The 25,114-nt window shown below is 43.3% G+C and overlaps 1 protein-coding gene across 10 annotated transcripts in view; it reads left to right on the top strand.

Moving 5' to 3' along the window:
- MYT1L (myelin transcription factor 1 like) overlaps positions 1–25,114 on the top strand; it is a 462,697-nt gene that overhangs the window by 134,096 nt on the left and 303,487 nt on the right. For all 10 annotated transcript variants that reach the window (XM_076000516.1, XM_020288690.2, XM_076000518.1 and 7 more), the window contains exon 3: positions 3,733–3,845. The gene's annotated coding sequence lies outside the window, so the exon portion shown is untranslated. The remainder of the gene's footprint in view (positions 1–3,732; positions 3,846–25,114) is intronic.

The following is a 25,114-nucleotide window of genomic DNA, read 5'->3' as shown; positions in this document are numbered from 1 at the left end:
TCACTCTGCTAGTTGGCAGGTTGTAATTAATGGTCCATTACTTAAAAGTTTAGATTAAGGTTATGTGCTGAATATTGGCATTGCATGGGTGAACCACAGGAAAAACTGAGATTGGAATGTCCATGTGTGCGAGGTTGACCTGAACCATAATTGCCAAAAATGCATTCCAACACTCCAAATAATTAAAGTCATGAGACAAATATGTCATTGATTTAGACTTTAAAGCACACAAAGAGGCACATGAGCATTTAAAAATGAGATGAAAGGTGATTTAAAAATTTGCATCCATTCTTCTTCTGATTTTCTATTATTTTTTGAGATATCCTCCTTCATTTACTTTATTGATTATATATTTCCTCCTCCTTATCTGTATTATGATTCTTATCATCTGAAAATGATCATGTTTTTCTTTTCTCTGAAAAACAAAGTAAATATGTTCTAAATTTTATATCCAATTAGAAGCTGAACTACTCTCTCATGAGCAAATTCCAAAGCAAAGAATGTAAGCAAGGGAGTGGGTTAAGTAAAATATATTTAACAAGGTGTGAAAGGAAACATAATCCCTTCATTCAGCCAGGAAAGACTAATGGAGAACCTACTATGTACCTGATAGTACAAGCAATTTATGTATCTCAACCCAGTCCTTGTGCAGTGGGATCTTACATCCGTTTAGTGGGTATTGATGAGTTAGAAAGACAGGCAGAAGCGCAGGAGATACACTTGCAAATTGCTATGGGGATATGGAGGCAGCCAGGGCTGCACTCCAGGCTGACTACTGTAATGCACTGTCCTCTCTGGCCGTTAGGAATCCCAAATTTGATCACTGAAGTACACACAGACCTTTTAAAAGGCAGTTTTCTTGTTTAGACAGTATTGAAGCAAGGGTCCAAGAAGGTATACGAAACCAGGCTCAGGAGTCCTTTGCATTCCTTTCTAGAGACCTCATCAGAAACTGTCTCAGTTCACTGAGAAAGATTTTACCTTTTCCTCATGGTGGCACATGAGGTGGACTTTTGTCAGACAATTGTCTGGTTCTTATTGTTCAATATGATAAATTTGAGGAGGAAGCACTGTCAAAACACATCTCTCATTTTGTAACTAATCTCACATAGAACTTTTACAGAGAAAAATAAAAAGCAAGAACCATTTCCACCAGTAGTTAATCCTATAGCAGTTACTCAGATTGCTAAACAGGCACACGTATGTGTCACTTCAGCAAAACGTAGTTAAACAAAAGGTCTTATTGACAATAAGAGCTCTTATAGAAGCAACAATGGCAGGATGACAATTGAATATATTGACATTTTCTGGAATAGTCACCAGGAGCTTCCTTTCTGTTCTGGTCCACCAGGGATGGTGGGGAGCAGCCCTGCATGGGAGGGTAAAGGAAGAGGGACCTCATCACTCCTGTCCTGGGTCGAGCTCAGGTTTAGAAGCATTTCTCAAGGCATTAGTATAGCAGTTCCTAATGCCATCTAGCCAACAGCCAAACATCCAAAGCTGTAGATTCGCACTCAGCATGTAAACAAGCATAGGGAAGAGGTCTGGGGGAGTCTACAAAATGGAAGTGCCACATGTCTCGTACAAATTGTTCACTGCCTAGGGACTTATGTCAAGTGCCACCACAAGGCATCGGGACTCTTTGTAAAAGCACCTGATACTAAAGGATGTATCTTAACTTTCAGTCCAGCCCTATCACTGTCAGGTAGACAGCCTGAACTTCAGAGAGGCTCACTTGTTCAATAAACATTCACGCCAATACTGGCTGAGATGGGTCTTTCCAATCTGGAAATAATGACAATCCATATTAATAATAATACTTAATGAAAGGAAGGGTTATATTTTTAAACCAAGATGTTATTTCAAAAGTAATAATGTCAAGTTTATCTGTTAATTGCCCTAGAATAATCTGACTGGGGAAGTAGGAACTAGTTTCAGAAAGCTGAAGTAAAGGAGGAGGCCACGCTGCAGTAATATCTACTTGTACACGTTTGTCTTCATCAGACTCGTGGCTGTCTAGAGGAGGAGGCTGTGCCTGTGCTCCTGGCTCTACCCTGCGAGGCCCTGGGCTCTGAGTCTCGAGCACAGGTGGTCACAGTGAGACTAGGATGTGGAAGGTATTGTTTGTCCTGGATGAATATTACTGAATCTAGGTGATTTGTTGCTGGTATGTCTAATACAAGAATATTTTGGGGGCATGTGCCTTTGTCACGTAAAAGTTAAGTGTACAAATTAATTAAAAGAATAATTAGAGTTGAAAAAATGCAAGATTGTCTTGTTATATTATGTATATGTGGTCTGTGAGTTTGTGTATTGTATGTGTGGGATGGTGTGTAAGTGTATGAGAACATGTGTGATTGTGTATGTGTTGTGTATGAGTGTGGTGGGTACTGTAGACCAAAAAAGGCCACACCACACCCCATTCTCTTCAAGGATTTTCTGTGTGGATAGCTGTGCACTGCTGTGAATAAAACCCCAGATCATAATTTGCATTAAAAGCTAAATATATTTTAAAATGTTACAGGACAACTCCAAACTAATGATTCTGGACTTTGACACAAAACAAATGCACTAACTCTCATTGAAGTTTTCAACCTTGATTTTTCAGGGTAATTTAAAAACCTATTAATATCTCCACATATATATTTCTGAATTATTCTCTCCTTTATGTGTTTATTTTGATAGATTCTTATTAGGGAAAATAATAAAATTTGTTATGGTTGCATTTTATGGGCTGCCTGTGTATTTCACAGGAAACTGTGTTGTCTGATTTCCAGTTGCACTTGCCAAGGACCCTGAACACCTTCTTCATCTCGAGGTGGCACGCAGCACTCAGCGCAGCATCTGTCAGGACTGATGGGGATGCCGCTGCACCTAGACACAAGCAGCGTAGGGCGCCCCCAGGGTCTCTCCATTCTCCTGACACACTCCACTGCTACCCATTAACACTGTGTCTGTTGTTGCCATAGACGCATTTTAATGAGCGCCTCTGAGCGTAGAGCTTTGCACCAGAAGCCATGGCTTCAACAGCGGAGGCACCAGCTCTCACTCTCTGACGTTCCAGGTCATCATTTAGTCAGATAAAATAAATTCTGTTCGACAGTATAGTTTGAAATAATCTGATAATTTTATTTTCAAATTAGAACAGCCAATGTTTCTAATACTGAGACAATATTGGAGAAAGCCTCACTAGGAAGTTAGTAAAATTTCTAAATTTCTATTAATGAAGGTAATTTCTTTTGTTATTTTGCTAAGATAAAATTGAGCTGACATTTGGAAGTGCCTTTGTTATCAACAAACTATACTTTGTTATGAATGAAATCACATTATTTCCAAGAAATAAACTTCTAAAAATATTTCTCACTTATTGAATTTTTCCTAATTACATCAAAGTATTAACAAAGGCAATAATCTTACAAATTGGCTGATAATTGGTCAATCTGAATATTAAATGCAGTTAATTTTACCTTCAAGCCCAGACACATATTTAAAACTGTTAAATATCTTAGATTTCAAGATAAATTAACTAAACGTTTGAAAAGGATTCCTGTGTATCCAATATGAGCTTTCCTAATGGGGTTTCTGAGTAAAGTCACTTGCACATCTTCTTTACGTGCAATTGCCTTTCTATAAACATGACTCCTTGATGTCAGCACAGTAGCTCCAAGGTGGAGAGTCTTGCTTATCTCGCCTCAGTTACTAATGACATTACTGTTGTTGTTCTGCCCTTAGAAAATGAACTTGAAGGAGAATTGGTGAATTCCCACCCAGTGGGCGTCTTCAAACCCTGGTCGGCAAAGGGAAACCTTCAGGTGCTAAGATCGCCGCCCTGCGCATGATCTCAGGTACCCAACCCCAGCCCAGCCTACGGGGAGAGGTTGAGGAGAGTTGTTCCCTCTGGTGCTTTTTCTGTTTGCTGCTGTGAATAAATACTTTCAGCTTAGCTGCCTGGCTTCGGGAGGCAGTTAAAAGTTCTGCTGTGCATTCTCCAAGGCAGACAAGTCATGCTAAAGAGTCATTTGCGGTTAAGTTAGACACCGTGTCCGTTCTTCTCACCAGGAAAGTTATGTAGGGCAGGAATGATGTATGTTTCCTTGTGGTGGCTGTGATGGTACCAGTGGCCCTCCAATGGAAATGTTTCGTTCAGAGTCATTGCACACAGAACCCGCACTTGCAGCAGAAGTACCTGGCTAGTAGCATTTGCGAATTCTGGTTAGGAAGGCTGGGGTGGGATGAGGGCTGCCTAGGTAGCACAGATGTTTAGGGCTGGAAGTCAACATGGTTGTAATGTGTCCAAAATCTCAGACCTTGCAAAGTCTCTGTTCTGAATATGTGCATGAGCCTGAGTGCAGGAGCTCTGGTACTGTCTTCTCCATACTCACATTCAGAAGTATGTTTTATGCGTTACTTTCATGGAGAGAAAAGAAAATTATGGTAAAATGGTAATTTCTCAAAATGCTCTGTAAGGAAAACTGTGGCATGCATTTTAAGGTTCACTGTGCAATAGTAATTTATTTGTCTGTGAGTACCCTGTTTGCCTGTCTGATAATAGAACTACTTACTACGACAAGGAAATGAGAGGCTGGGATTGTCTTCCATATGCTGCTACCTCGTGGGTGCTGCGATCTGTGAGAGCTTTATGAACTGCTGTAATAGGTCACAGTTGTTCTAATTATTTTCTCGTCTATACCCTATTCATTTTCCCTGAAGAAACCCACTGCACTCATTGGTTCAGTTTGAGGAAAGCATTATGTTTAATTGTATATATCCCTGGGGTTAAAAAAACAAAAAACAAAAGAACCTATTCACATTTGTGGTAACCCATACTTGGCTTTAGAATCAGTTAGTTTCTGAATCGTAGGTGTTTCCTACATACAGGCTACTTGTTTTATCTAATCTCATTGAATTTTAGTAATGAGAACATTTAATGGACTATTTTATATGGGTGCAATTTTTAAACATCGCTTTACTGAATTGTCATTTTGGCATTGAGTTAGATGATCACATTAAATGAGGATTGTCAAAGTAGTTTAATATAAAACATTCAAATACAAATCTCACCAGGAATTAAAACAACAAAAAATAAGCTAGCTTTGAAAGAGAAATCCACATATATATATTTGGCCTTGAATAGGTTTCTCAGCTGAGGCGTCACGCTTGATTTTGAGAGTTGTACATTTTTGAGGTGTGTAGACCAAGCTGGACTTGTTCAAGGAAGAAGAAGAGATCCCCAGGTTCCTGCAAGCCCTCACCTCACTCTGCTTTGCTCTGGAGCCCAGCCATCCTCCTAGTGAGTGTCTGCTGCAACCACTTATCCCGGCCAGAGCAAGCAGACCCTTCTACATATCAGATGAGCTTGTTACCAACAGTCTCCATGTGGCTCCAGATCCAATCAGATAATGATAACAGCAAGAAGCATCACCAGTACTTGCATTGTACATTGAGAGTTTCATTCAGTCCTCACTACAAACCAACCGTATCTCACTTTTGGAGCTTTGGCAATGATACATGAAGGTTAACAGGAGAGAGCTGCGCAAAGGGACAGCTCCCATGCTTCATCCATTCTCCCATGCTTGGAAGATTAGCAGTTGGCCCTCAGGAGATAATCAGTATTTATGTCCTCTGTATGTATGTGGTAAATACTTTAGTTTGTAGGTGTTGAAATAAAATGTTATGAAAAAAAATAAGTTGCAGTAAATAGATTTAGCATTACAAAATAAGAATACATTGTTATATTGAGAACATGTTGTTATAACAACTTCTGGGAACAAAATATAACTCCTCCCATGATCATTTATAAAATGACAATTTGTAATCATCATATTGCATAGATCAGGGTGGGCCAACTTTTTCTGTAAAGAGCCAGAGAGTAAATGTTTTGACTTTGTGGACTAAATGGTATCTGCAGCAACTATACACCACTGCCACTGTTGTACAAAATGAACCATAGACAAGACATGAACAAACGGATATGGCTGTGTCTTAATAAAATTTTATTTACAAAACTAGTAGGGAACAGATTTGACCCGTGGGTCTGAGTTTGTCAATCTCATGGTGAAGATCCGAGTTCACAGTTCCTAAATAGCTGCAATCATTTTGGGAAGAGAGATTATAACTTACTGTCTTTTCAAATTTTAGTACTTGCAAATTCACACAATAGAGCCTGTAGTTATAGGCCATAGACGTGTTGCTCCACAGACAAGCCCTTTTGTTGATGTATGAGCTGAATACTTGGGATGAAGCTTGGGCAGAAACTCCCACAATGGTTGCAAGAAGGATAAAGAGAACCATTTTGTTATATTGGTAGAAGTCAGGGCAGAATCCAAGAAACCCATAAGATTCAACAAGGAGAAAAAATTGCTGGTATTTTCATGGGTACATCACCCTATCTGCCAAGAAATATGATCCTGAAATCATCCTGAAAATTGTGTGGGCTAAAAACCAAACTAAAACCACTATCAAGGGGCATTCTAATTGTGTGGTATATGAAACTGAACTACAACCAATACCAAGGGTGTTGTCACACCTAGATTCAGAGGGAGCTATGTCTGAAAAACCACACAGGTGCCAACCAAGCACACACTCCTAGAAGAGTGAGTGATGCGGTGTCGCCGTCAGTGTGGTGGTGTGGGTGCGAGCCACTGTGCAGGGACCACGGCACACAGCCTGTCAGTATGGTGGTGTGGGTGCGAGCCACCGTGCAGGGACCACGGCACGCAGCCTGTCAGCATGGTGGTGTGGGTGCGAGCCACCGTGCAGGGACCACGGCACACAGCCTGTCAGTATGGTGGTGTGGGTGGGAGCCACCGTGCAGGGACCACGGCACGCAGCCTGTCAGCATGGTGGTGTGGGTGCGAGCCACTGTGCAGGGACCACGGCACGCAGCCTGTCAGCATGGTGGTGTGGGTGCGAGCCACTATGCAGGGACCATGGCATGCAGCCTGTCAGCATGGTGGTGTGGGTGGGAGCCACCGTGCAGGGACCACGGCACGCAGCCTGTCAGTATGGTGGTGTGGGTGCGAGCCACTGTGCAGGGACCACGGCACGCAGCCTGTCAGCATGGTGGTGTGGGTGCGAGCCACTGTGCAGGGACCATGGCATGCAGCCTGTCAGCATGGTGGTGTGGGTGCGAGCCACCGTGCAGGGACCACGGCACGCAGCTGTCAGCATGGTGGTGTGGGTGGGAGCCACTGTGCAGGGACCACGGCACGCAGCTGTCAGCATGGTGGTGTGGGTGGGAGCCACCGTGCAGGGACCACGGCACGCAGCCTGTCAGCATGGTGGTGTGGGTGGGAGCCACCGTGCAGGGACCACGGCACACAGCCTGTCAGCATGGTGGTGTGGGTGCGAGCCACTATGCAGGGACCATGGCACACAGCCTGTCAGCATGGTGGTGTGGGTGGGAGCCACCGTGCAGGGACCACGGCACACAGCCTGTCAGCATGTGGTGTGGGTGCGAGCCACCGTGCAGGGACCACGGCACGCAGCTGTCAGCATGGTGGTGTGGGTGGGAGCCACCGTGCAGGGACCATGGCACACAGCCTGTCAGCATGGTGGTGTGGGTGCGAGCCACCGTGCAGGGACCACGGCACGCAGCTGTCAGCATGGTGGTGTGGGTGGGAGCCACCGTGCAGGGACCACGGCACACAGCCTGTCAGCATGGTGGTGTGGGTGCGAGCCACCGTGCAGGGACCACGGCACGCAGCCTGTCAGCATGGTGGTGTGGGTGCGAGCCACCGTGCAGGGACCACGGCACACAGCCTGTCAGTATGGTGGTGTGGGTGGGAGCCACCGTGCAGGGACCACGGCACACAGCCTGTCAGCATGGTGGTGTGGGTGGGAGCCACCGTGCAGGGACCATGGCACGCAGCCTGTCAGCATGGTGGTGTGGGTGCGAGCCACCGTGCAGGGACCACGGCACACAGCCTGTCAGTATGGTGGTGTGGGTGCGAGCCACCGTGCAGGGACCATGGAATGCAGTCAGATGAAATATGATTCATTTAAATTGTTTTATCAAATACTCTGAGACTACAAAACAAAATTGTAGGGAACATAGAGAATAAAATACCAGACACTAAAGAGAATTATTTCAAATTGCAGCAGTCCATATATCAGAACCTGACAAAAGGGTTAATCTTGGAAAAGACTTTAACAATGTCATAGATTTTTTTTAAAGGCTATTTTATGAATGTCTCAAACTTTTTACCATATTTAATATGAATTTGTACCATAAATCATTTAGCCAAGATGTAGAGCATTAATTAACATTTTCCACTGAGATAACTTTCTAGAATGCATGTATCTTTAAGGTGGTAGTCTATGTGATTGTAAATTACTTCAGGGTAAATCAAAACAGGAGAAAATGTATGAGATAAACAGTGGAAACACAACCAGGGGCGTTCTCCTACCACTCTGCTGAAGGAGCTGAGAGAAGAAATGTCTGCTAATCCCACAGGTAGTTTCAGGTTAAGCGAAACTTTGGGTTAAAAGTTGGAGACAGTCAGACTAGAGGACAAATCCTGATTCTGTCTCACTGTGTGACTTTGGAGAAGTTATTTGGTTCCTTGCATCTGAGCCTCAGTTTCCCCATCAGTTAAATGACCATAATTTCTTCTTAACAGAAAACTGTTATAAGAATTAAATGAGACCAAGTATCTGAAACACTAAATTTAGTCTTTGAAATATAGAACGTGTTTTAGAATTTTGAGCAGCTGTGTTGTTTCTGAAATGAGAAGTAGAGAGAGGTATCCAGACTACTTCCCTACTGCAGCTGCCTGAGTAAAGACATCACAGACCTGGCTCCATGGCCTTGGGGCTGAGTGTTAGAAAGGTTTAGGATGGGTCTGGCTTCCATGATTTCTTCAAGTAAAATGTCTTGCAAAGGGAGAGTTGCTGCCAGCAGCAGAGCCACAGACAATCCAGAATGCTGCCTCTAGATTTGAATAAAATGTACCAGGGCCCTATACTCTCTATCTCAGCATATTTTACTCAAAGCATTTCAGTGTCCACTAGAGCATCTGGAGAGCTTGGAAGCTCCTAAAGGCAGAGAGAGACGTGTCTCCGTTGTATTCCCAGCTCTTAGTGTATCATTTGCTATATGTATTGGGAAGGTACCCGATAAATATCAGTCTCAGCAATGAATGGGTTAATTACATCACCACGTGAAGGCTTGTTATTATATGTTCATAATTTGTGAAGAGCTGATATGGAATGACCACTAGTAAGTGTAACTAAGTGTGAAACATAGGACACAGAACCTTCTGTATGTGTCCCAACATTCATGTAATAAATGTTTTTAACTCAAGGTCAAAGTGGCAGAAAGACTGACTTTTCACTTTATGCCATTATCTACTATTGGATTTCCTGGCATATGCATGTATTGCTGTTTTAAGTGAAATACCTTATATCCCCTCATATGCATGATTTTCAGCCTTTTCCCGTGGCCTCTCACCTGGAGCCCTGATGCCACTCACCCTGTCCCGCTTTAGCCCACACAGTTCTGTAGGGTGCCAGCTGTGACTCTGCACACACAGGTTTCGCTGATCCCAGGTCACCTATTTTTTGAGAATTTCTGATTTGTTGTTTCTTACAGGTACAAGTGAAGGGAAGGAATTCAACATATATCTAAATGAAATAAATGCCTGCTTTATTTTTTACATAAAACGTATTTTAAGTTAATTATTTCAAATTCCTTCCATATATGTTCTTCTGTGCATTTATATAACATGTGTTTGGGTCAACTACTATATGCCAAACATTATAGTTACAAAAATGGAGTCTTAGAATTCTACCAAAAGACTGTTCTGTATTGAACAATTTAACAGGGATGTGGGAGCACATTAACAACAACAATCAGCCACACCCTGAAAGGAGCTATAAAGGTGGAATGGATAAAGTAATAACCTATAATGCAGCCCCCACTGCATTATAGGGAGAATCAAAGTATTGCTGGAGGAAGAATGGAGGGTCACACAGAATCATCACCCGGGCTGGCCTCCAAGGACTTCTACTAGCTTTTCAGAGAGATTTGGGCATTTCAGATGTGGCACCAGCATCTGGAAAGCTGGAGGTTTGGCGTGGGAAGTGAGAGGGAAGACAGGGCGGTGCTATAAGTTCAGGTTAAGTTCTGCAGACAATGGGGGACCATGTGTGTGTTTAAGCAAAGAGGAATCACATCTGATTTTCCTTTACAAAGAATGTGTGAAGCATGGATTGGAGGAGCTAACACCAAAGCAGAGAGCTAGGGGCTGTTGGAAGAGTCCAGGAGAAGTGGTCAAGTTCTCGGAGACAGGGATATTTAGAGAAGGTGAAGGTGTACCATGGAGGCCTTGACGTGCAGCGATGGTATGCAAATCGAGAAGGGATACAACATTGTGACATGCCAGCCAGGAGAGGGATGGAAAAGGCTTGACAGCACAGCCTCGAGGACAGAAAGAGGTTACACACTGAGTCCCTGTAAAATAGTGGGAATGTTCGCCACGTCATAGGGTTGTTGAGGATAACATAAAATAATGCATATAAAATATACAGCTCAGTGGCTATCATATAGCTCAAGCACTTTATAGTTATCATTATTATTCATAAAGAACCCAAGACATACTTGCTTTGCCATAAAAGACGAAGGCAGAAGTAATGTGATTTACATCTACGTTATGCTTTCTGATGCTCAAATCAAAGTGCCTTCACTTACTATGCAGCTGTGTGAAAAATGAAGATGCACTCTATGAACTGATGCAGACAGATTTCAAGGCTATTTTGTTAAAGGAAAAAGCAAGATTTGGAAGAGAAGAAAAAGTATGAATGCACACACACATCTATATTTGCTTGTATTTGCATAAAAATTTCTAGAAGGATAGACAAAAAGCTATGTTTATGTGTGTGGTTACTAAGGAAAAAGGTAGGATTGAGAGGGAAATTTTTTCATTGTTTATTTTGGAACCATGTAAATGTATTTCTTATTCAAAAAATGAAACTTAAAGGTGAAAGAGAACTTTCAAATAAATTATCTAACTTGCCCTGACAGGCCCTTTGTATTAGACAGAAAAGCATTATTAATCAGTTTTACAAATGAGGAAACTGATGACCCAGGAGCTTAAGTAACTTGACCAAGGTCAGGCAGCAAGTGAGTGACAGCTCTGGATTGAACTCTGATGCTGACACCCACCTGTGGCCACCTTCCCAACTATAATACAGAGTCATGCTTTCAGAGTCCTGTATTTACTTTTAATGGAAAGCATAATGTTTGACCTAAATGATTGGGACCACACATAAGCAATAAGGAGTAGGTGAAGCAAATGGTGGTGACAGAGCTGGAATTGGGGGTAGGGGGAGACCAAAAAGGTGCTGTTTGAAGAGTGTTTCTAGCCCATGGAGGACTCACTTGGGTGAGATGCAGACAGACAGATTAGCTTATCAGCCTGGAGAGGTGGGAAGAAAGAAAGGAGGGGCGGGAGAAATCCCAGTGAACTAAGAAAGGAAATATGGAGATTAAAAAAAGATGGAATGTCTCCTGTCAAAGTCTCTAATTAACAATATATACGTAATAAGCACAATTACCTTTTGTAACTTTAGTTTTCCCCATAGCTCTTATAATATTTCGTACATGCTCTTCTTTCTAAAATTCTATAACTTAAAACTTGCTAAAAATATAAAAGATTATATCATTATTTGTTTATTCTATAATAGAGGCCAAAGTCTCAAAATTATTAAAAGAGTGTTTTTGAGTATAACATTCAAGAAATAGCTATGAGATGGCAAGAATTGGGAAAAAAAATAGAAGGAAGTGTGAAAGAAAATTTTTAGAATAATGAAGGGAAAAGTGATTTTATATCTTAGTTATGTTTTATAGATTAAAACAGCTATAAAGAAAATGTGGGCAATTGGGGAGATGTGAATGTGGACTGTATATTTTATGATATGTCTGAAACAATATTAACAATATAACTTTATTTTTGTTAAAATTACACATAGATTAGGCAGGAGAATGTGTGTTTTTCTTAGGAGGTACATGCTGACATATGTAGATGTGAGCTTGCCATAATGTCTGCAACCTACTCTCAAGGGTTCAGAAAAATGTGAGTGTGTGAGTGTATGTGTGTGATGTGCACATACATGTGCATATGTGTAGTGTGCGACATGCACATGTATGCATGGTGTGCGCATGTGCATGTGTGTGCGTGTATATGTGATATGCATGCATATGTGTACATATTCCTGTGTGCGTGTGATTTATGTGCCCCAACTATACTTGGCAGTGTGTATAACATGGCCCACAAAGTCACAAGGTAACTTCATTGTATATATTTTTCTTAAAAATGTACTGCTTAAACATTCATTTAAAACATTACAGATAGAGTTTAGACCTAAAAATCTCCTTGACAACTTAAGATGAATTGTCTCCTGTTGAGGGAATCTTGTGAGCTCTGCTTCTAATACTCCTGGGGAGCAGGCCCAGGCCTCTCCTACCAGAGACACACAGTGGGAAAAGCCAACAGGACACCTGAAATAGCTGCAAATGAGCTTTGAGTGCAAGTTCTTTCCCTGCCATCACATTGCACGTCCTTGTGCAGTGTCTGATTGATGAAAATAAACTTGAACAGGACGGTCAGTGTGAACATTTGTGTACATAGAAATGCAATCCTAAAGGCAAGGGATAAAGGAAATCTCTCTTTCTGAGAAACAGTATATATGCTTTTCTGAAAATTCCCTCATCTCCGAACAGTGCATCTCTTTGTTTCATGTGCTCTCAAAGCACCATGCAAAACGTCAAAAGTTTATGGACATAGTATTTCTTCTGATTCATTCTCACACAGAAAGTCAAAGGAAAAATTGGTCAGCCAGTACCTCTTGGGTGGCTACTCTGTATGAGACATTGTGCTAGGTCTTGGTTCTAGGAACGTAAGCAGCAAAAAGAACCAATAGTGTCACCCTCAGTGACTCAGATGTTTGGGAAACTCAGCCAACTTGCACCGCACAAGCAAGCTGCTTAAGGAGCAAAGCAGTGTCACGATGCCCATGTATGTTGTTCCAGAGCACAGGCCATCCTCACCCAGACGGCATGCATAAAAGGAGGTGTTGGCTTAGAAGCAAAATGAAACACAAACAGTACAAGGAAATGATAGCCTAGAGAGGATAGTCACACGACCATCACAGGGAGGAAGAAGCGAAGAAAGGGATAGAGGGAGAGAGAACAAAAGACAAATAACATGGACATGATTATATGAAGAAACCAAAACGAAAAACAAATAGCAAAAAGCCTGTTTACCCACATGACCTGGAACACTCAGTATTACTGCATCTCCATAATAAAATAATTATTTTATTAGCCAAGCTCATCAGGAAGGGCTAATCTATGTCCACTACTCTTTGTTCAGTATTCATAAGAAAGTTACATTTATAGAAATTGTATGTATTATGTTAAATTATGAAAATATGTGTATTTTTGAGGGGCTGGTATTGAGGCTCTTTTTGCTACATTAAACATCTGTGAATGGTAATCTTGAGGGAAAAACTTCACTTCTTTCTATGAAAAAGATAAGCAATAAGTTTACTTTTTTTCTTGCTGATATCACATTTATACCTGGTCACATTTTCTTCTTTGTTGTGTACCTGGAAAGTTCCCAAAGGGTTCGTAAAGTTCAGAACCCGCAACAGCATGGGAGATCAGAGTTGGTTGGTTGATTTGTGTTGGTCTGGTTTTTACTTCATTGCTACAATATCATCAGGTGATACAAATTCTATTTCAGTTATAAATCTTTAACATGCTTTGTCAGAAATTTGCAACTAATTTACAGAAAATTGGGTAAATGTAACTTGAGCAGGTAGGATAAGAGTTGGCATACTCAGCTAACATGAGGGTGGTAATGGCCCTCCACCCACAAGAGCTTGGAAAGCTGGCAGATCAAACTACCTCAAGCACCTCTAACAGTGGAAGTATTCATAGCCTCCTGAGAGTGATGGAATACTTCCAGTGTCTGTAAAATTCACTGTGATCTGAATTAAGGTAGACCAGGCTGTTTCAAAAATGAACTCAGAAAGTACAATATGATAAAAGTTTATTTTTTGCTCATATCATAGCTTAATGCCAGCTGGGCAGCCCTCTTCAGTTTGTGGTTCTGCCATCTAGACTTTGTGGCCTTCCAGAAAGTAGAGGGGTCTCGAGGATTGTGCAGGATGCTCTGGGACGGGCTGTAGCATTCACTTAGGCAGAAGTCAGGGCCCAGTCCACTGTGAGGGAAACTGGGAAGTGGAGGACTCCATGTGCCCAGGAGGAGGGAGCATGTGGACGATGTGCAGAGCCTGGGTGCTGCCACCCCTCAGGAAAGTTGGCAAGGGCGCAGCTGCTGTGGACCACCTTCGCTATCCACTTTCTCACTGACCCGCTTCCCTTGCCGTGGTTCTATTCTGTCCAAGTAAAGGCCATCAGTATACTCTGGCGTCTGCCCAGCTCTGCCTACCACGAAGGACCCCAGGGAACTTGCTGATCCAAGTTTCAGGTGCAAATGTCCTTGTGTTTCCTTCAGAGATGTGCAAACTGACTTCTCCCCTGAAACGCTGGTCTGTGAATGTGGAACCTGGTTAAGTGAGTCTGTCTTGAGAGTAAATCACCTCAATGAGCCTGATTCTGAAACCACAAACATGAGCAACTGCTCTAAACTAACAGTTTTCAAAGACTGGTTCTGGTACCACCTGCATTAGAATCCCTGTGTTGCTTTTAGTTCTATGTAGATTTCTGATCTCCAGTCAAGACCTAATATATCAGAATGTCTAGCATTAGTGACAGAAAGATGAAAATTTTTAGTAAGCACTCCACAGATTCTTTTGCATGTTAATAAAGGGCCACTTCCCTAAAAGACAGCAAATTTGCCAAGTTCTCATGACTCACCTCTTTGAGGCTCTGGAAGCTGCTTTCCTCACAGTCCTGTTGCCACAGGCCCAATGAACCTGATTCTTTTGTTTGTTTGCTTGTCCGTTTATTTCCTTTTGTCACCTGAGAGCTAGAAAATAAAATGTCCGTCCGTCCGTCCGTCCTTCCTTCCTTCCTTCCTTCCTCTCTCTCTCTCTTCCTTTCCTTTCCCTTTCCTTTCCCTTTCCATTTTCCTTTCCCTTTCCCTTTTCCTTCCCTTCTTCCCTTCCCTTCTTCCCTTCCCTTCTTCCCTTCCCTTCTTCCCTTCCCTTCCCTTTGCCTTCCCCTTCCCCCTCCCCTTCCCCCTCCCCTCCCCCTTTCCCTTCTTCCCTTTCCCCTTCCCCTCCCTTTTCTTTTCTTTCTTCTTTTTCCTTTGTGTTATGAGAAGATTCAAGTTCCGAATGTGTCTCTCTGAGTTTCAGGAACGGCCATTCTCGTTTCCTCCATGCCCCTTGCAAGCATGTATTACCCAAGCTAGTGTGTAATTCTATTTAGAAATAGTTTAGCATGCATTCCTAAAAATAATAAGTCTTTTTTTTAAAAGAAAATAATGACCTATCAAACCTTAACAAAAAGGTCTTAATTATTATAAAATATCCAAGCAGGATTCAGATTTCCCACACTTTCTCACAGATGTTTCTGTGCATCGGAATCTAGAGAAGCTCCAGAGCTGCTGCTGATGGGTACATGTGCTGGATGCCTCTTTCCTGACCTGCGTACATTTTCTTCCCTTCCCCCATCCTGGCCCTTACCTCTTGTGACTTACGTGTTGAATAAGCTGGTCCTTGGTCCTGTGGAGGGTCCCGCATCGGGGTTTCTCTGAGTTCATCTTTGTGGTGTCATTTAATATGTTCCTCTGGCCCCTGTATTTCCCACTAACTGTGGCTACTTGCAGAGACCGAAGCAGCCTCGGCTCTGATCTTGCAGGCACCTGCCTGTTTGAGCACAGTGAACAGCAGCCTGCCATGCCCGTGTCTCCTGAGCAGGAGCACTACAGCGGAGGGGTAGGGAGCCTCGTGCACAGGCGACCAGCCCGGCCAACCCTTGGGGAAGGCCCCTGCCCTGGCCTCGTGGCTTCAGCAGCCCGTGATGCCCATGGCTGACACCCACTCTTTGTCTAGGGTTCAGAACAATATTCTGCCATTCTTCCTTCATTTATTACCTGGTATATTTCCTTAAAGAAAACATTTCCATATCAACTCTTGCTCCTTTTGCACAAGAAATCAAGGTAAAATCTCTCTTACTTTACCACTTTTTAAATAAGAATATCCCTTCTCTTTTGATGAGAAATATTAATATAGACCCTAAAAAGTGAAAAGGCATTTGTTAGAGCAAAAATTTGGCATCTTCTGAGGTGTTGAGGTGTTGTTTTCATTTGCAAAGCTCACAGTCTTTCGTGTGTATGTACTATTCATGATGGTAAAAATAGGAACTGACATTGATTGAGTATTGAGGATCATTATGCTCAATGTGGTAGGCACATGTGTCACCTCATTTAAACTTCTCAACAACCCCAGGAGGTTGCTATATGATTGTTTCTGTCTGCAAATGAGGAAACCAAGGCAGGAAGGTTAGTTGGCTGCCTCTTCCTGTAATCACACAACTGTTAGGTTGCAGACCTGGCTTTTGTCACAGGCTGCCACATCCAGAGCTCAAGGCCAGTTGTCAGATCCCTCCAGGCTTCTCAACTCAATAAAAGCTTAGTGCGTGTTTATGAGTGTACAGAGAGAGAAAGAAGAAAAAGTAGCAAACAGAAGAGCACTCCAAAAGAAATGCAAGTTAGCCACATTTAGTATAAGGATGGTAGACAATTAAGGTAATTACATAATGCTTTTTTAAGGTCATTTGATTGGTTAACTGGGCTTTAATGGCCAGAAGTTGATAATGGCATTTGTGTCCTTTGAAGAGAAGATCTTTAATTCTGCAGTGACTTCCAGAGGAATAAATGTGCTCTCATTAAAGCGGCACAGGAGCTGGCCTTAAGTGCCTTTCTGTTGGTGGTCTGGACACAGGTGTGGATGAATCGGTGTGGCCTAAGTGCAGACCACTCCTTGGCAGGGACAACTTTGGTGCTCCCAGAGCATCTGTGAGTGGGTAGGGAAGCCAGGCTGAGCGCCCACGACACACCTGTTGAGTGTTAATTAAGGGAGTTTCCAAAGTCTTCAGTTGAACACTTTTCACCTCCATTTAATGCACATCTGTGCACCCAATTAAAACATGTATTTTCAGTATAAAAGAGAGTCTATTCAGCATGGACATCTAAGATCTGAGAGCATCCTGAAGAAGCCATGAACACTGGACCCTTGTACCTTTCACATGTCAGTACTTCCCATTTGGACTCAAGAAGCACTGTCTGGTCACCTTGCTCCTTCATTTTTAGCTCAGGCTAAAAACAGGTCCATTTTCATCATCCTGACAGCCATCCTGCTTCACTGAGCAGTTTCCTGGGTGAAGATCCTAGCCTTGTGGGCTGTCTGGGGCAGAATCTCAGGGGTCTCTCCAGTCACGCCTGTGCTAGCCAATTGCTACACGACCTGTCAGTTGTTAATATGAGATATAAGCAGATGGATGTTTGTCATGGTAAAAAGAGTTCTTTCCAGTGTTAGGTTAGACTTCTCTTGAGACAAAGGCTGTGTATTTGCCCTGACACCAGTCTCGAGACAGTGGTACTCGGTAGAATGCCCTGCAGGTGAGGGTACAAATGGTGTTATGACCTCAAGTCCTTCAGCACTAAACACCAGTACTCACCCCTTGCCCAGTGCACCCTTCCATGGAGCAGAGGCTCTGGGTCTGCCTGCTCTAACTGCCTGTCAGTGAGAGAAATGTGTCCTTAGGGACTGCGATTTGCCTAATCCTCCATGTCAGTATCAGTGCATTTGTAACCAGTTTCAAGTGTGCATGCACACGTGTGTTTGTGCATCCCTGCATGCCTTCTTGCACGTCCACGTGTGCCTATGTGTGCATGTGTGTGTGGACGGTGGGAGGAGAGAATAGAGCAAAGCCATGACTGAACAAAGAGCTGCATGTCGATATAAATTACAGCTTGATTCAGGACAGTGACTGTCCCTAGCTCAAGGCTTCTGCTTTTAGACGCGTAAGTGCAAAGAAGAAAGGCCTGATCTCATGGTGCACATTTGTGATAGGCCCCTGCAGGTTTTGTCAGGCACAGCCCAGGGATGACAGTCTGGAACATGCAAATTACTGCTGAGGTGACTTTGTGCCAAACATGCTGTTTCACAGCTCCCCATGAATCTGCCAAACCTTTCTTGCTGATGTTTTTTCCAGGAAACAATGGCAGGGAATCAGAAGCTTTTTTTTTTTTTTAGATTTGCCTGGCAAGGGCCAAGGCATATTTAAGGTTTGTCTCACCCATAATATTCCAGAACCCACTTGCCATACCCACATTGTGGTCCAGGTTTGTCTATGCACTGCCCATGACTGGCAGGGCTGTGTGACAGGAGAAAAGAGGAGCTCGGCCCATCCAGACATGGACTGAGTTTCCAGAAGGAGCTCCCTGGAAAGAGGAGTAAGGGCGGGGGCTGGGCATGGAACATGGAGCCAGGTGTGGAAGCTGTGCAGAGCTAAGGTGCCATCTGAATCTGGAGTCTTCACGGTGGTGGGCCTCTGCAGAACCTGCATTATGGGTCTCTCCTCTGCTATAAAGGTTCAAGGAAATAAAACTGGATCTATCTGTTAGACGCTGACTGCTGCATATAGAATCCCAAAAGCTAGCCGGTGCGGTGACAGTCTCATTAAGTGAGAAAGTGAGAGCGACGCAAAGTCTCCATGTCTGACAGGGAAGCAGATGAAGGGTGGAAGGAAGGAGGACAGTGTGCCCCAGTGGAATTACCACAAAGAGCTCATGCAGGTTTCCACTCCCATCTCTGGCCTCCTTAATATGCCCAGCACATGGATCTTCCAAATTTCTCACTGGCCTCTGACATTGTCAATAACAAAAATAAAAAGGGACTAAAAATCACTATTCTTTGTGAAAATTGTAATCAAATTAAAACAGTTACTGCAGTTACTGTATTGACTGCAGTTGCCTCTCACGCCTTTGATTTCCCCTAAAAGTAACAAAATATTCTTCAGAATGATAAAGATAATGTTATTAAATGGTTATTTTACTGAAGTCTAGTCCATGGACATACTAAGTTTGCTTAATTATTTGGAAAAAGTATGAACTGCCCAATATGTCCTTGTTAAACTAATGAAGCAAAGTTATGAATAACAATAATGCTTTATATCTACGTATAATATTTTCCTCTTTAAAATGCTTTCACATAAATTATATAATTTCATCATATATTTTAAAAATAAAACCTAAAAATACAGCTAATAATTATCCCTACAATTTTATCCAGTAGGTTCACTTATCTTCCTGGTTAATTTTATTTTATAAAAATGCCTCTGTATTCTGTGCTTCTCCATGAGTAAGGAGACATTAGAACGGCTACCTTACCAGCATTTAAGCATAGCACATATTTTGCCAAACCAGTTGTAACATGATCAAAACTCTTTTCTGCCTACATGGGCTTAAAAGAAATCTTGGAGTTTTCCCCCAAATTGTTGGAAACAAATGAAAAACAAAAGCAGTTTTGTTTTCTGAAAAAACCTTGACAAGGTCCAATTAAACATGTTTGTTTTCTCTGGATCTCCCTCAGGATCTCCCAGTTAGTCCATTGTCTGGGCAGGGTGCTCCCAGCAGCACTCAGGCACTCCTGGGACCCGGCTCTTTCTCAGTGAGGTCCGCCCTCCCCTCCAGCAGCCCTGGAGACTGCGCCTCTGAGATGCGTCCTCTGAGGTGGAACGGAGGAGGCCGCTGCACCCCATGCTGCACCTTTGCTGATTTAAGGACAGACATGAAAATGAAGAAAACCAGTATTATGTTCCTTTGGCAAGGATGAAAACACTTTAATGACAACAGTGAATTGAGCACAGTAAACCTCTAATCTACATTTAATTTTTAATTAGAGGGTTTTTTTTTTAATATTTGCTTCTGAAAAGGGAATAACCTGAGATTTACTGAAAATATTTTACATAATTTGATAAATCAGTGCTTTGTGTTCTGTTGCACATTTGGAGAGCTAGCTGTTAGCTACTCTGACTTCAAGACTTTCTCACTTTCTTTTCTCCTCACTGTCAGGTGTCATGACCTGTGTTACTCTTTCATAGTCCCAGCTCCCAGCAGAGAGCGTAGCTCCCCCTTAGCACATCTGCCTCCAGGCTGGAACTGCAGATGTGAGAGGTCACTGAAACACAAACAGGTTCCAGGTAAACACACAGATGTCCCTGAGCCCATGAGCTCTAATTGAACGATAGCTGCCTAGGAAAGCTTCCCAGCAGGGTGAGTCCAAATTTTTCCCCAAATATTAACAGGTTTCACTATGCATTTTACAAACCCACTTTATACTAAGAAGCAACACATTTGAAATAATAGTTTTTTAGAATCTCTTTATCTACCTACGGATCAGTTCTGTGCCAGACTGTGCTGAGCGGATCCCTGTATACTCTCCTTTGTTCTTGTGAAGACCCCAGTGTTAGGTATGATCTCCTTTTCCTGCATGACAGTGAGGCTTAGAGAGATGAGGTCCCTGGCTGGGGCTGCACGGGTAGTACATCCTGCACTAGCTGGCCCCGGAGACCAAGTCTCAGGACAGGAGTGAGGAGTAGTCTGGACAGCTCTATAGTGCAGGACGATGTGAAAATGAAATTGTAAACCCTGGATGCAAACAGCTCCAGAGTGCTCCATGAGGGCGTCACAGCCTTCTCCACAGCATGGTGGGCAGAATGTTGCCTTTAGGTGGTCAGTGGAGGTTTTGTGTTTAGTGCTTCCATTTACTGTGTAAGAGGTTTAGAAATTGAAGGCGACATTTTGTAGTGGAAAGATTGAGCGATTTAGATTCAGACAAACATAGGCTCAAATCTTGATTCCAGGACACACTAGTTTGGACAAGTTTGACATTGTCCAAAGTAGGGCTGTCCTGAGAATAAATGAGTACTCCTGGTTTGGTGCCTGGCACATAATAGACCACCATTAATGAGAGGTATTTGTAGATTACAAAATATTTTCATCTTACATTGCTTATGTTAAAAAATAAGACTTCCAAAGGACGTATGTGTGGCTCATGCCTTAAGGTTCTAAAGGCCAGAGACTTCATTCTTGTGGCCAGGGAGTCACACGCATGGCACCCAAGAGCCTCGAATATCCCACACATTGAGCTACTTCCAGGAGAGAAGTGATCTTCCGTAGGACTTCAGATATTTGGTGATTACAGTGTAAATGATTTTATCTTACCAATTATAAAAATCCAGCCCAATACTTTTTGGAGAACAGTTGTCCTATAGTAACAATTATGAATTTGCCTGTAGTATTTACTTTATTCTTTAGGTATTCAATCAATGCCTCATTAATTTCAGGTGCCACCACAGGTTATTTTTTAATTTTCCTAGCTATTGAGTTAATAAATCTTAATTACTATAAGTATTATTTAGACGAAGTAGCTCACCTAACAGGTGGCAAGTAGCTTTCCGATCCCTGGGGCAAAGAAATCTGTGAGTTAGGAAGGGTTTCTGCTTTCTCTAGTTCAATTAGGAATCAAATCAGCCCTCCCAGGGAAAACATGTAAGTAGAGGGCAGGGACCTACTCCTCCAACTGGAGTATTTATCCTTCTTTGACACATCTACCAGGCCCCTTGTGAGAGTGAAATGCAGACAAAGGCACCCCAGGATTGGCCTTGTACAGCACCTGCACCGGCAGTCTGGCCCAGCAGCCCTGTCGGCTCTTCTGAGCATCCTGCCTCCCAACCCTGCCTCTCAGCACTGTCCCAGCAGCAGTCTTGGGCTCCCATCCACACTTCTCAACATTCCCCAATGCCCCACACCCTCCTGCTCCTCTGCATGCTCTGGTGCTTCCCTTCCTCCTGCCAGGTCTCCCCAGGACATGTTTACGTTGAGGCCCGCCCAGGTGCCAGCTCTCTGTGGTCACCTGCGTTCTTGACGGAACCTGTGCAAAGTGCACTCTGCTTTCCCTCACTTCACGCTCAGCCTGTGGTGAACGGACTCACACCACCTCCATGATAAGCACTGGACTCACTGACATCGAGAGTCGAGCTTCTAATTTCCAAATCCAATTGACATTTTTAAATTAATCTCCATGGGCCTCCACATTACATCTGATGTTATTGACCACGTTTTGGTGATTTCCTGCTTCCTTGCTTCTTGTGGTGTTCTCTTCCCACCCCTCCCTCTCCTCATCCTGCCCTTCGGCTCCCCAGTCCCAGCACCCTCACCCCTGCAGTGGGCCTCTGCTGACCTCACCTGCTCCCGTGTCCCGAGTCACTGCCTGCGTGCCATTCCCCAGCTCTGACGGCTCCCCCTCAGCCACAGGTGGGGCTCTCCCAGGTGTATTCACACACCTCACAGCCTTCTCCTGCAGACTGCCCTTCCTCTCACTTTCTTCGGTTCAGTGGCATGTGTTTTTCTACAGCCACACAAGCTGGACTCCCAGGAGCGTCTGTTCCCCTTATTCAATAGATGGCCTTGCCCTTCTGCTGTACTTCCAGGACACTGCCGCTCTCCCGGCCTCACAACCCTGCGGGTCACAGCCTGGTCAGGATTTTAACCTCTCTCACCTGGACCACTCCAACAGACGCGTAACCAGTGTTCCCTCAAACCATCCTCCACACAGCTTTTGTTAGAGTCTACATAAATCTGAATTCATCTGTGCTACCCCTCTGCTTAAATTCCTTCAAGGCCGTCCCATCCCCTACAGGACTGAATTCTTTTATGTGACGAGTTCCTTGTGATTCTGCTCCGACCCTCCCCCCACCCCTCCCAGGTATGGTCTGACACCATGTGCCTGTCAGCCAGGGCTCGGCCACCCGGGGTGTCCCCAAGGACACATGACTTTGCTCTCCGGGCCGGTGCATTTGCTTCCACCCTTCTGCCTGTGTGGCATTTTGTCATTTAATCTTCCAGCTGCCAAATGGTCATCATCCTCTTCACTTGCTCCACACTTGCAGTACGATCCTCATTGTCTGCCATTTTAGTTACCCATAGTCAACCTTGATCCAAAAATATTACTTGAAAAACTCCAGAAACAAGCAATTCATAAGTTCTAAATTGCCCTCCATTCAGAGTAGTGTAATGAAGTCTTGCACGACCTGCCCTGTCCTGCCCAGATGTGAGCACCCTTTGCTCGGGTGTCTACACTGTCTGCCACCCACCTGTTAGTCCCTCGGTGCAGTCTGGTTGCCAGACTCACTGTCAAGCTAGCACAGTGCAGTGTTCACGTGGCCCCTGTTTTACTCGGTGGAGGCCCAGAGCACAAGACTCTGGCAACTTGGATATGCCAAAGAGAAGCCAAGAAAATATGTATGCCAAAGAGAAGTGGTTAATCTTTTACTGTGCCTAGTTTATAAATTAAACTTTACCATAGTTATATATGTACAGGAAAAAAACAATATATATAGGATCCTGTATGTCTGTGGTTTTGTGGATCCACTGGGGGTCTTGTAATGTGTTCTCCATAGATTAGAGGGACTACTGTATATCAAATGTTATACTGCATTTCCTGTAGGATGTATTACTTGCTGCTTTTCAATACTGAAGCTTCTCTAGGGTGTGGAAATAAATTCTGTTTGGGGCTTTGGCCCTTGAAGCCTGTAGGGTATGCCACATAGTTGGTGTTAGTATTGAGTACTGCTGCAGTACTCAACAGTGTTGAAAGTAGTCAAAGTATTGACTTGGTGAGGAAATAATTATGTTTCTGGTTTTCTTTCTGAGTAAACTGCATGAATATACTGGCTGGTTTTATATTTTGTTTTCCTCCTCCCATCTTACTTAACAGAGGGGATCGTTTTGAGTCCAGCATTCATGAAAGCAAAGGTCTCACGTTGGTTTATAGCTCTGCGGAACAATCTCGATTTTTTAAAGCCACGATATTTTAGGCATTGTGTGTTAATGAGATATTAAAGCTAGTCTAGTTATAATTCCTTCCTTTTAACATCTTCAAAGAATTTTTTCTACAAGTTTCCAGTACAGAGTAAAAGTTTTTACTTTACTCACTTTATGAGTGTAAACGAGTACTTAACATGGCATTTTCTTCCCTCCTAAACATCTGTTATACCATCCTGGCTGATGCTTTTCCTCCAGTGAGCCCTCCACAGTTCTGAGTTTCTCTCTCATCTTTATTCTTCTTCCCTCTTCCTTTCTCCCCCTCTTTCCCTCCTTCCTTCCTTCTCTCCCTCCTTCCCTCCTTCTTTCTTTCCTTCCTTCTTTCTTTTCCCCTTCCTTTCTTCTTTCCCTCCTTCCTTCTTTTCCCTTCCTTTCTTCTTTGAGGCACTTTCTTTACTCAGATGCTGGGTTTTGTACTTTGAATCTTTGGAGGGAGATAAAACTGAGAGTGTTGAGCCACCAGGACCACCATACAGGACTCCAGGTATAATAAGGATTCGATCCCTTGATGCTTAGGTTCATGCCCAGAATGAATCACCATCATCGTGATCTGGGATCTCACTTCGTATTTGAGTTGCATCAGAACCGGTGGCAGTTTTGGCTCTGCTGGAAAGGAGACCACCATGGCCAACATCTATGGAGAGACCGCACTTTGACCTCCAAGCTACACTTTGCAAGTCAAATATTGTCTTGTTTCTTCCCAAATTACATAGTATACTGCAGTAGATGGAAAAATTAAATTGAATTTTCTTGCTAATATTAGTAATGGCTGTCTTCACTTAGTTTGAAAATATCTCAAAAAGTTCAGATGAAACATATGTTGTCAGCACACGTGAAGACACAGTGTATGGTTTTCTTCTTCTTGGAGCTATAGAATAATGCAGTCCTAGAGCAAGGAAACCTTAAAGACTCTCAGAATACCCTGCTCTCTGTGGGTTTGTAAAGGCCACCTTCCTCCAGACACCTCAGTGGGCTGCACCTGCTCCTTCTCCCTCCTCGCAAGACATCTTAGTCTCCTGGAGGTTTGTTCTAGGAACAGCCTGTCCCCGCCCCAGTACAACGGGGAGTGAAAGATGAAAGACTCTGAAAGGCAAGGTGGGGAGGAGAAAAGTCACCTTGTAGGCAGCTACTGGGACATGAGTTTGGATCATCAGTCTTTTGACAACACAGAGATTGAGTTGGTGCAGTGGATGATGGAAGTAGGACAGGTAGGTTGTGGTCTAGGTCAGGAATCCCCTATTGGCCAGACA

This window comes from Microcebus murinus, chromosome 3, assembly GCF_040939455.1.
Source record: "Microcebus murinus isolate Inina chromosome 3, M.murinus_Inina_mat1.0, whole genome shotgun sequence".
Lineage (NCBI taxonomy): Eukaryota > Metazoa > Chordata > Mammalia > Primates > Cheirogaleidae > Microcebus > Microcebus murinus.
Note: the sequence above shows the minus strand (reverse complement) of the source record. Positions and strands in the feature narration are given on the sequence as shown.